The sequence below is a fragment of the Pinus tabuliformis genome, chromosome 1_1 (genome assembly GCF_031772625.1).
Source record: "Pinus tabuliformis cultivar Carrire ecotype Pingquan chromosome 1_1, CPIR1, whole genome shotgun sequence".
Taxonomy (NCBI): domain Eukaryota; kingdom Viridiplantae; phylum Streptophyta; class Pinopsida; order Pinales; family Pinaceae; genus Pinus; species Pinus tabuliformis.
The window spans coordinates 366,635,368-366,647,746 of NC_142297.1; the positions used below are offsets into that span (position 1 = coordinate 366,635,368).

Genomic DNA, 12,379 nt, shown 5'->3' on the forward strand with positions numbered 1-12,379 from the left:
ATGCGTGTGTGTCTAAGAAGAATAACTCCTCTGAAATAGTACAGTGAGTAGTTGTCTCTTTAAAAGTTTATGTACATTATTTTTAATGCGAGGACAATAGCTTGGCAAGGACACAATAAGTGGGTGTCTAAGAGGAGTTAGGGCCACAATGCATGGGTGTCTAAGAAGAATAACTCCTCTAAAATAGTACAGTGACTAGTTGTCTCTATAAAAGTCTATGTACATTATTTTTAATGCGAGGACAATAGCTTGGGAAGGTCACAATAAGTATGAATCCTATATAAAGGATAAAGACTCCCCATTGAGATATATCAGGTCTTATTTTGTAATCGAGCTCTGCTCTGTTGGAGGTTGGCCCCTCGAAGGGGCAAGTGAACACTGCGTTCATCTCTTAATAATAAAATACTACTTGTTTTTCTCATTTTGTTCTATGTTCTAAGTTGTATTTCTTTGCATATTTGGTATTCTAGAATTTCTTTGCATAACAATTTATGAGTGGTACATGGAGGCTTTTCCAATGGTTCTTAAAACTACCATTCTCCTTCAACATACCATCTATGGTTCAACAAGTGCAAGGTTATGTTATGATTGTGACACCTTGTTAATCTTTGAAATATCTTGCAACCTTTTCTTTGAAAAGTATACATGAATTTGATCATCCCATCACATTTGTCTTTGTATAATCCTTGGATTTACTTCCAACATGTGAATAGATTTTATTGACACTTGTATATTGAATATGCCAACTATTGACATGATTTTAATGTTGTCTTGTGCTAATAATTACAAATCATGGATAAGCTTACATAACACAATGCCTTAATTTGTGGATGAGATCATCAAGGCTACCTTTATTCATGAAATGAATATAGTACTCTGGATGATTCGAGTCATAATTTTCTAAACAATAATCACAAAAAGTAAAAAAATGTACCTTATTTTAAAAAACTAAAAATATTTACATTTTTCACTTTAATCCGAACAAAGATTGTTTTTAAAAATATTTACATTTTTCACTCTAATAATAACAAAGATTTCAATTTTTTTTTCCGCCCAAGCAAAATAACTCTACCCCTTTGGGGCAGCCCGCTTGGGGCAGCCCCCTTTGGGGCAGCCCGCTTGGGGCCGGCCACGTGGGTCACCAGTCCCGTATCAAATGTAATGGCGTGTAAAATGACATGGTGGAGGACGTTGGGTGTGGGCCGGGTCCACCGCCAGTTGCCCTCCCACCCCATTAATACATGGGTTCAATATAGTACGTGAAAACATGAAAGTCATGATAGTACGTGACACCAAAATAACTCTGCCCCGTAAACCCCACGTGGTGTTGGGGTCAGGTCCGCTTTGGGCGGCCCGCCCCCGTAATCCCCACGCGGTGTACTGACATACAAGGTCTTGTTTTGGGGTGGCCCGCTTGGGGCCGGCCACGTGGGCCGCCGGTCCCGTATCAAATTTAACGGCCCGTGGGGCATGGGCCGGGTCAAGCTTCAACATATTTTTATAGTACTTGATCCCAAAATGTTATTTTATTAAATTCTATTTTATTATTTATTTGTTATTATTTTTTATGATAGTGATGGACGAATATTATGTGATCATTTCTGTTAACGGTTACTGCAGTGGTCAGAACTCACACTATAAGTTTAAATTTGCACTTCAGAAGTTTCATTATTTTATTTTTAATTTCATAGATTTAATTAATTAATTTTCTCTTTTAAAATTTCAGATTTCGCGTACTATATAGTTGTTGTTCTGCATTATTTGAACATATCATTTATATAGTTTAGATAGAAATTAAATAATAATATATATATATATATATATATATATATATATATATATATATATATATATATATATATATATATTAAATTTTATATTAAAAGAAAATAATTATTTATTAAATGATTAATAAATTTTAAGATTTTGTTTTGTATATTTTATTTAAATTATTTTAGGAATTTGATTGAGTAAAATACAATTTTGTATTTTAAATTAATTAATATTAATATAGTCTAAAAGATTAATATTAAGATAATATAATTTAAGTTTTAGTTTATTATTATTTATTTATTAATTTATAAAATTATTTATTAATTTACTATTATATGAATTTTTTTTTTAAGTTTGGAAATGGCGAGGCTATATTATTGTCATATACATCCACCACTGTTTATCTAAAATCCCATAAACTATTAATAGATATTTTAAAAAATACAAGTTAGTAGTTATAATTTATCAATATATTTTAGAATTTTTAATGGAGTCGTCTAATGAGGTGGAGGAATTGCCTGGGAGGCCAAAATTGGCCGGAATCCGCCCAAAACAAATTCAAAAAATCTTGTAGAGGTAGTGTTTGAATCGTGTTTTTGATGGTGGAAATGGATTCAGCACCATCAAAAGCGTCTAGGTCACCTAAAATTTTGAAGTTTAACAATTATAATTTGGATTTACAAAAATCCTTGCCGGATTTTCTCTAAATATAATCGGAATTTCCATAGACCTTTGAACCTTTTACTTCAGGTTTTGTCGCTAATCTTTTTTATTCTTTTAGCTCTGCAACTTTCAAATTCTCAAATGAAACAACATTGTCTACTTTTTTCATGCTTCATGTAAATCTTCTACATTTGTTTTGTCTTCTGGTGTCTTCATTCCTTACAGAGTCTTCGTTTTAATGCTCTTTTACTTCAGTTCAAATATCACAATGGTTTTTTGTATATTCCCGTGGATTCTTTGTAATTTCTTTTGTCACCTTTCTTTTTGGTCCTAGCATGATCCTTTTTATTCTTCTTCCTTTCATATCTTATTTTCAACAATTATCCTTTCTGAAGTAGCATTGATCTTATGGTATCTTCTATTTTAGTAGCATCTTCGTCTTCCACTATCATCATAGACTCTAGTCTTAAAATTTCTTTTGTCTCTATGATTTCAGTGTCCTCTCTCTACTAGAGTTTCTTTGGCTTCTTTATTTTCTTCTTGAGGGTAAGGGTTTGAAAAAGCTCTACCTCTTCTTCCTTTTCTCTTTGGACAAATATTTTTTTCTTCTAATGCCTCAATAAAATAATTTATTACTAAACAAGGTTCCCAATTGTCACTTCTTAATTTTTTTTCCTCAACAAGATTTTTGATTAACCCAAACTAATATAAGGCTTTGTCAAGATTCCTAGAATTCTTCTAGATATTAAATGCCATTATTTTAGGGCTACCGATCAACTAGTAGGCTAAAATTATCTTCTTCCCCTTTAGAAAATGCATCAAAATCCTAATATGGTAGAAAAAAGTAGTTCCATACCTACCTTGATAACTAATAAATTTGTAGAGAATGAACAATCGCTTCTTTGACATTGCTACACTATATAGAAAGTATCCTCTAATTCCCTCTCGGAATTTGTGAACACCATTAAATGAATTAGAGCTTACAAAGGAGAAAACTATGCAACACAAAATCCATGAACTTTTTACATAATGTGATTCATTGGACGATATCAGTAGCCTTAAATCTCTCAGTATGGCTCCCATTGCTTACAAATTAATCCTCTAGCTAATCATAAAATGGAATAAGCCTATATGAACTATTTGGAATTTTTGATTTATTTAATTCTCTATGTAAATGGATTTACTTTGAGTTTGTGCACATTAAATAGGACTTACATCCATTATCAATTTTACAGGCATATCAGGAAGCCCATTAGAGGGGTAATGTAGTCTGCCTACTCCATTAAGGATGATATATGCATCAATAAAACATTCAGCCATAATCCTTAATTCCTTTGCATGAGAGATATAATATTGTGACCTTATTATCGCTCTGAAATCATTTCCTAGCGTAAATATGGCATTCATAGGTTTTAGTTGAGGTTCCAGTTTTAGTTGGGTGACCAATTTGGTGAAATTCACTTATTATGGCTTCAATTCTAGAAACGATTACTAAGACATTCAAGCACCATTTTTAATAGTTCTTATAGTGCTTTTGTTAATTCCAAAAGGCTTGAGGACAAGGCATAAGGCCTAAATCATGAACTCAATGTTAAGCACCTGTAATACTTTATTAGGCCCAAAGGCCCCAATACTCTTAACCTTAGAAGCCTTCACAAAACCAGGCCCTTGGTGAACTTGTTGTAAATTGATAAAAAGAGTTAATCTACAAGAATTTTTGTTTCGCATGGTCCATTTATTAGCCATACCTATCATAGAACATTGCATACTTATTTATAGTTTTACATTAGGCTCAACTCAAACAAACAACCTGCTTTTACCATGGGCAATTCCTAATGTTATGCGTAAAAATCCCAAAAAAACTATCCTAAAGTATTTCGTGTCTAGGGGTTGCTCTTTAGTTGACATTAATGTGCCAGATATCCATTTAAGCCCGGTCCTCAAGAAAGAAATTGTGAAAATCGTGGGTTCATGTAATTTCTGCAACAAAGATTGTTGGAAATATTATTTTAATTAATGTGAAAGATATGGGAAGACTATAGATGTTGAAGATAAAGATTGAAGATGAAGATTTTTGGAAATATTTTTGTTCGACTTTTGATATCTAGATTGCATATCTTATATTTGAATTCATTTTTACTCTAAATACCTAGTTTAAATAGGAGAATAGGATATATGGTTCAAATGATTATTCTTGGAAATTTCCAATGGTATATGTTGATATATGTTGCTTGTGCTAACTCCAACACAATGAGGAAATATGAAATTAGATTATGTCAAGTTGACTAAGCCATGTAGTATGAATTAGCTCATCCAATTTTACAAGTAGGGGTGACTTGAGTATAATTGAAAAACATCTAAGCTCAAAGAGATTCAAAGTGTGCAAAAGAACCAAGGGAATACTATTGACATTTTAAAAGTAGAGCAAAAATTTGAGGAGATAAAAGTAAGATATTCATGTTACATGAGGTAAAACTTTTATCCATTGATTTTCTATACTTTCCAAGATATGGTGTATGGAAGCTTTCCTAACTCGTTGGTCCATTATACCTTTTGATATATGACCTATTTATGCACATGACAATCTTTATAATATTATTAGAAAAAATTGGTGCATGGTGCGAGATAAAAAAGGGACATTATGTATGGAAAAGTGAGTGTTTACTTTGAGAATGGTCAATCTCTCTTTTATCTCTCTCATCCCAAGCCCAAAATCAATAAGTAATATCTTGTACAACATTAATGCTTGGAGATACATTTTTAAGGCATAGTTAAGATTCTTTAGAAATTTATGGAGAAGGTATCACAATTCTAGTTATAATTAGATCTATGAATTAGGGATTTGTCTCTAGCAACCAGATTAACATACATCTTTGCATTTGTTGAGAGATAAAGTGAAAAATCTATATTCTCAATTAGGGTAGCATACTTTGTGATCTTCATGAGTAATTTATTTTAACTTTGTGGTTTTATAGATCTTGGAAAGCTCTTAATCATAAACTTATTAGACTAAATAGAAATCAATGATCCAATCATAAAATATTTGCATGTTAGTAGAGCCCTATAAGCCAAGTAGCATTTCTTAAGATACTCTATGATGTTTTGATAGAATTCTCACCATTAGTGTCCATTGCAATTTCATTTTTTTAAGTAAAATATTCAAGAAACATTACTTCCACTATTAAGGATAATATGATATGCTCAAGATATAAATCCAAGAGCTAGTGTTTATGCACTATATTTATCTATTAAATAAATCCCTAACATGTATATAAGCATGGTGTTTATGTTTCTCATAGTGTGTTTTTAATTGGGGAGTTAGCAAAAAATATTTTCCATCATTCTCAAGGTAGCTTCATCTACAGTATCATCATCATCATAATCTAGTATGAGAGAAATCACCAAAATTGCTTCTCTAGAAGGATTTGGAAAGGAAAGATAATTTCAAGAAGAGGGACTCCTTTTTGGAGGCAATGAGGCAATACGTGTTTTACTTGAATTTTTTTTATGGTTTTAAATATTGCGATGAAGGACTTTCAATGTCCAAGTTTGCAACATTCTTATATAGTATTGACATCTGATAAATAAATGTAGTAGTTATAGGAAAATTAATTCAAGAATAATCAATGGACATCATGGCTTGCTGAGAAGGATTATCAATTTTGGCACATACAGAGACACAATCCTAGGTGGGAATTCAATCACAAGCATCCTAGAATTTTCCAAACGTTACATTGAAAATCTTGTACGGTGTTTCCCTAGTAATGTAGGTTGTGAAAATATATAGTTCATGGTGAATTAGGCTCTCATCTTTAGGGTTGTGAGAAGTGGTTTCTAGAAGGAACAACATATTTCTTTGGAAGCCATAGGAAATGTTATTAATCCTACAACTAATTCAAAATGTAAAATGAAAGTGGAAAAACAAGCATATGTGAATATTTTACAACTTTGGGGTAGTGGATAATTCTTGATATTTGAAATGGGGCTCCCAATTTTGGCGGGTTCTATGCTTGTAAATTTTAATGGAATTCCATGAATATTAATTTTCTAGATGATATTTTCAAACCATGAACTTGAACTTCCATTGGACATAATTAGTTGGGATTAATACTCCCTTGTCAGTTAGATAAATTCCCCTTATTTATTTATTTTGGTTGAAAATCAAGTCATCACTAATTACTTTTCCAACCATTGTGTAAGGATTGCAAGAAACCTCATTTGGATTTAAGTTAGGGTCCAACCCTAACCCCTTTATTTATGTAATGGGGTCGAGTCATAGTTATAGTTAGTCAAAGAGTCAATAAAACTCGCATTAATAATTGTAAATGGTTGACCTGCATTTGAGAAAGGGACCACAGTTAGTTGCAAATAGGTGCTAGTATTAGATAGATGGTATTGAGAGAACCATGGTAATGACCCATGGTATTGTATTTATGAATCCTATATAAAAGATAGAGACTCCCCACGGAGATATATCGAGTCTTATTTTGTAATTAAGCTCTGCTATGTTGGAGGTTGCCCCCTCGAAGAGGCAAGTGAACACTTCTTTCATCTCTTAATAATAAAATCCTTGTTGTTTTTCTCATTTTGTTCTATGTTCTAGGTTGTATTTCTTTGCATATTTGGTATTTTGGGATTTCTCGCAGGTTAATAGCATAACAATTTATGACTGGTACATGGAGGCTTTTCCAATGGTTTTTAAAACTACCATTCTCCTTCAACATACAATGTGTGGTTCAACAATTGCAAGGTTACCTGATGATTATGACACCTTGTTAATCTTTGAAATATCTTGCAACCTTTTCTTTGCAAAGTATATATGAATTTGATCATCCATCCCATCACATTTGTCTTTCTATAATCCTTGGATTTACTTCCAACATGTGAATAGATTTTATTGAGACTTGTATATTGAAGATGCCAACTATTGACATGATTCTAATGGTGTCTTGTGCTAATAATTACAAATCATAGATAAGCTTACATAACACAATGCCTTAATTTGTGGTTGAGATCATCAAGGCTAGCTTTATTCATGAAATTTTAAAAATGACTACAACACTTACAATCTCAAACTCCTTCCTAAAAAACAAAATCATAGGGGGTCAAAGGAAAGTCTTTATGAAACCTCTTTTCAACTTGAAACAAAATATAAGGAGGTAGGCCATAGGTCCTCCACCACCCCAATTTAAGTTCAAATGAATGGTTTACAAAGTAGTATGAGAGAGTCATCACAACTGATTTGAGAGGTAAATCCTCCAATTTTGAACTCAATTATTTTTCCTTAAAGGTATCTTCAATAACCACCGAATATCTATAATAGTAATCTTATTATGAATACAGCTAATATTATTACATGAAAGCACTTGATAGTAGATAAAACTATATACATTTTTAATAATATTAACCACAAAAATACATTTCTAGGAAAATAATGAATCAAATGATTCTATTGAAATAAATTCTCAAAAAAAGAAAAGAAAACACATTTATTAAAATGACTACCAAAACCTATCTTACATAAAAAACTTATTATTATCTTACATAAAAGAAACCTCATTATTAATAATAATTAAAAAATATACCACACATATATTTCCTTCAGAGTATAGATCTACGTGTGATACCTAAATTCAATGCAAGCTTACCTTATTATTAATAATAATTAAAAAGTATATCACATAGACAAGATTTTCATATAACCACACTAGATTTTCCTTCCGAAGTATAAAGCTATATGTGATACCTAAATTCACATGGTAAAAGTCCACCAAAAAAAGGGTTTCTTGCAAAATTATGCTAAAGGGTTAGTGGGTCCCATGATAAAAGTAAAAACCCACGATAAAAGTAAAAAGTTTTTGAACAGTGACAAATACTAAAGAAATCACATTTACGATTAAACACTTCAATATCAAAAAGAATAGCTCGTCTGCTCAATATGTACTAAAGAAATCACATTTATGATTAAACACTTCAATCTCAAAAAGAATAACTCGTCTGCTCAATATGTCATCCTCGTGACACTAGTCTTTGCATGATTGATGATGTAATTCATGTAAATTTAATCCATGAAAACTTCAAAACTTGACCCTGGTTGGGAGTGTAGATGGTTTTCAAATCCGAGTTTGGAGTTCGCTTACTTCTATATAAGGCAGGCTATGCAATTGTATTTCTCACCTCTTGATTACGGAATTTTCCCTACTCCAGTTCTAGGTATGGTTATAGATTTCTAATCTATGAGATATGTATTGTTGAACTGAAGCCGTTTTTTTTTGGGCAGAAGTGGGAATCTTGTTGCCTTCGAAGGTGTTCCAGTTTCAATATTCGTAAGCCAACAACATGAACAATTTGCAACAAGTAGGGCGTAACGTCAGCGGCGACAACAGCGGCAACAACTCCAACACCAAGATCAACAACACCATGAACAACAACAACACCAAGAGCAACAACACCATGAACAACAACAACAAAGGTGGCGGCAACAACACCAAGAGCAACAATTCCGTCGTCAGCAACAATGACAACTTCAAGAGCAACAACACCATGAACAAAAACAACAAAGGCGGCGGCAACAACAACCCGCTAAATTTTTAGAGCAACTTATGACACCAGGTAATGGCAACTTAACTAGACCAACTTATACTAAGTGGCTTTTGTTTTCCTCTCTAAAATTTATGCTTCGCTTGTGCTTCACTACTGCACTATATGCACAAATATGTCATCGTTAATAATTTTGGCATTAAATATGTCATGAATTTCTTTTCCTTGGGGTTAATTACATTGTCATTGCATGGCAGGTATGGGAAAGAATAAATGCAGTGGAAGATGATCTGTTTATCTAAGACTGACTGTGCGTTGATATATAGTTAGTTTAGAGCCAAATAATCTACTTATAAGGCATTCCCATATCAATTAGAGGTTTTGGTTAAGTACATTATTATTGCATGCTAGGTATGGGAAAGAATAAATGCAGTCAAAGATTATTTGTTTATCTAAGACTGACTATATGTTGATATATAGTTAGTTTAGAGCCAAATACTCTATTTACTTATAAATAGAAGAAGATGGACGCTGGTATATTGTAATTCTGATTTATGTATGAGAAAAACCTACCTGCGTGGTTACTTTGTTTTAATGATTTTATGGTCGGGTCGTGATATCTCCTAATAGGTAGTTAATTGAATAGTTAATTAAATAAACAAATTAAATAAAAAATTAAATTTAATGTATATATTCATTTAAATGTATCTAATTAAATTTAAGTGTATCTATTGTTACATATTTATAGATATTTATGTGATATCTTGCTTCATATTTCTTTAGTGCAATACGTCTAGTTAAATATTTCTTTAGTGTAGTATATGCATGCACAAATATGTCATGGTTCATGATTTTGCTTTCTTTTTGGTCTACACAAAGGCGTCATCGATTTCTTTTCTTTTGGTTTTGGTTAAGTACATTATTATTGCATGGCAGGTATGGGAAAGAATAAATGCAATGTAAGATTATTAGTTTATCTAGGACTGACTATGTGTTGATATACAGTTAGTTTACACTACTGCATAAAGGAGGGTTTTAAGACAATATTTGAGACAATTTTTGGGTAAATTGTCTTAACTTAAGACAAAAGAAATTGTGTATTGTCTTGAATATTGTATTTTAAGCGCGTGCCTAAAAAATTATTGTCTTGAATATTATTGTCTTAAAAAATAGTGTCTTAAAGATTATTGTATTATAATATATTGTCTTAAAGTATATTGTTTTAAAGGTTATTGTCTTAAAAAATATTGTCTCTATAAAGAGAGTATATAACACAACCATTATTGTCTCTTAGGAGACAATTTCATTTCTGTCTCACTGGAGGCAATTTCATTTTTGTCTCTCTAAAGACAACACTCGGATTAGAGACAATATGCCTTTAATACTAGCTATTGTCTCTCTAGAGACGATAATTTTTTTATTTAAAGATCACTTTGTCTCTTTAGAGACAATATAAAACAGTGAATCCAAAAATATCTCACAATTGAAATAAATCGATATAAAAAACATTTAATTAAAAGTTAACTACAAAATCATTGATTAATTCATGTTAGCGCACAACGGAATCAAACCACCAACCTCCTAAAGCAAATGCTCTTCCATTGAGCTAGCACATTTTAAAAAATTGTGTGAAGAGTTATGTCAATCCTTAAAATTACATTTATAGTAATTGATTTTAAATTAAAGAAAAAAGCTAAAAAATAAAAATTAAAAACTACGAACAAACCCAAACACCAAACCAAGTGAAGAGTTATGGCAATCCTTAAAATTACATTTATAGTTGTTGATTTTAAATTAAAGAAAAAAGATAAAAATTAAAAACGACGAACAAACCCAAACACCAAACCAAGTGAAGAGTTATGGCAATCCTTAAAATTACATTTATAGTTGTTGATTTTAAATTAAAGAAAAAAGATAAAAATTAAAAACTACGAACAAACCCAAACACCAAACCCAAACAGCTTGTGGAAGCTCTGAAATTTGTGACCAAGGCACTGATGTCTTTGCACAACCTTTTGTTTATGCACGGGGATCTCAGGTGGGATAACATGATGAAGAACATTGAATTAGATGAGTGGTTTATAATAGATTTTGAGGATGCCATTGGTGCACCTTAGATTTACCCTCATAATCTTAGGGGCTTGAACTATGCTCTTGAGATGTTTAGGGGTGTTCATGGGGTTAAATTTGATGTGTGGAGTATTGGACACCTTATCAGGACAAGTGGGCTGAATGTGTCTGAGTTGTTAAGGAATTCATAGAATAGATGCTTGGAACAAGACCTAGATCAAAGGCCTTTTGTTGCAGATTTCTATCATCAACTTCTTCAGTTGCAGTTTTCGCTGCCTAATTACTGAGATTAGACATTGCCAACCATGGTCAATTCTTAGTCCTATGTATCCAATTATTACTATTCATAGGATCTAGAATCACATGATTATTGAATTTTGTATTATCAGAAAATTTGATATATCTAATGAAGAACTTGTTTAAGATTGTACACAAGGAAGACACCCCTTCCTAGAATGCCATTAGTTCACAATGGCAATCTCATGTAAATAGGCTGCACTGTTTGTTAGATACCTATACCAATAGGTTTCATATTTCATGATTGGCTATAAAAGTACCAAATATGCTCTGCTTTGATAACTCAAAGATCACATATTTCCAAGAGAATCCAATCTATGTATATAGCTTGGTATGGACTTAAGATTTTGATGGATGGTCCAACAGTCTAATCTGGATCATTCCATGGTTTAAATTTGCAGTTGTAGATTAGAGAAGAAAGTCTGTCCAAACTGTTTAATCTTGGTAGACAAGTAGTTCAGGTAGAGAAGAAAGGGCTCCCAACAGCTTAATCTGGGACCTTGGAAGAGATAAGGGTAGAAGTAGATAGAAATAACAAAGGAAAAGCCAAAGAAAAGAAAAGGCAAGTAAGGATCTGCAAGTCCAAGTGCACCCTCCAAGAAGAAATAAAAAATGTTAGGCAAATACTGGGGTAAGTAGTTGGGGGTTGCAGAAAGGTTATCTTTACCATTACAGATGTATGAACTGTGTTTTCCAAGGCAAAATCTATCAATGGACAAGGTGTTCATCTTCATCAAGTTACAGCAAGAAGCATGACTAACCTCCCTCTCCCCCTTCATTTCATTACTAACATCCCCTCTTCAGCTAAGATCCATGGAAGAAGATCATGGTTTTATGGTGGTTCTTAATCTTTTTAGAAGCCACATTTCTTGTCTAAAACTCTTTTCATTTTGATCTACTCCCTAAACTAAGTAAGTTTCAAACAAACTTAGTGTTTTCCCCCTTCATTTACCCCCATCCATATTAACCTCTAATTCTATTATGTAACTCCCCTATTTTCACCGTTCCCCTACTAGTATTAAACACCATGGTGTAT

The 12,379-nt window shown here is 32.2% G+C and overlaps 1 long non-coding RNA gene across 1 annotated transcript in view; it reads left to right on the forward strand.

Annotated features, from left to right (window-relative positions):
• The window catches only part of LOC149213132 (uncharacterized), a 142,723-nt gene extending 133,152 nt beyond the window's left edge, over positions 1–9,571 (forward strand). The window contains exon 2 of the long non-coding RNA XR_016250305.1: positions 9,234–9,571. This is a non-coding gene — a long non-coding RNA (uncharacterized LOC149213132). The remainder of the gene's footprint in view (positions 1–9,233) is intronic.
• The last annotated feature ends 2,808 nt before the right edge of the window (positions 9,572–12,379 follow it).